The sequence below is a fragment of the Bison bison genome, unplaced genomic scaffold (genome assembly GCF_000754665.1).
Source record: "Bison bison bison isolate TAMUID 2011002044 unplaced genomic scaffold, Bison_UMD1.0 scf7180017746332, whole genome shotgun sequence".
NCBI classification, from domain to species: domain Eukaryota; kingdom Metazoa; phylum Chordata; class Mammalia; order Artiodactyla; family Bovidae; genus Bison; species Bison bison.
In genome coordinates, this window is record NW_011462951.1 from 1 (window position 1) to 501 (window position 501).

At 46.9% G+C, this 501-nt stretch overlaps 1 pseudogene across 1 annotated transcript; it reads left to right on the forward strand.

The window, feature by feature from the left end:
• Positions 1-4: 4 nt before the first annotated feature.
• On the forward strand, positions 5-497 carry LOC104982959 (annotated as a pseudogene). The gene has a single exon (XR_824577.1). The product of XR_824577.1 is annotated as an elongation factor 1-alpha 1 pseudogene (transcript).
• Positions 498-501: the final 4 nt, after the last annotated feature.

A 501-nucleotide genomic window follows, 5' to 3' on the forward strand; every position in this document is an offset into this window, starting at 1 on the left:
CGAGAAGGAGGCTGCCGAGATGGGAAAGGGCTCCTTCAAATATGCCTGGGTCTTGGACAAACTTAAAGCTGAACGTGAGCGTGGTATCACCATTGATATCTCCCTGTGGAAATTTGAGACCAGCAAGTACTATGTTACCATCATTGATGCCCCAGGACACAGAGACTTCATCAAAAACATGATTACAGGCACATCCCAGGCTGACTGTGCTGTCCTGATTGTTGCTGCTGGTGTTGGTGAATTTGAAGCCGGTATCTCCAAGAACGGGCAGACCCGTGAGCATGCCCTTCTGGCTTACACCCTGGGTGTGAAACAACTAATTGTTGGCGTTAACAAAATGGATTCCACTGAGCCACCCTATAGCCAGAAGAGATACGAAGAAATTGTTAAGGAAGTCAGCACCTATATTAAGAAAATTGGCTACAACCCCGACACAGTAGCATTTGTGCCAATTTCTGGCTGGAATGGTGACAACATGCTAGAACCAAGTGCTAATATGCC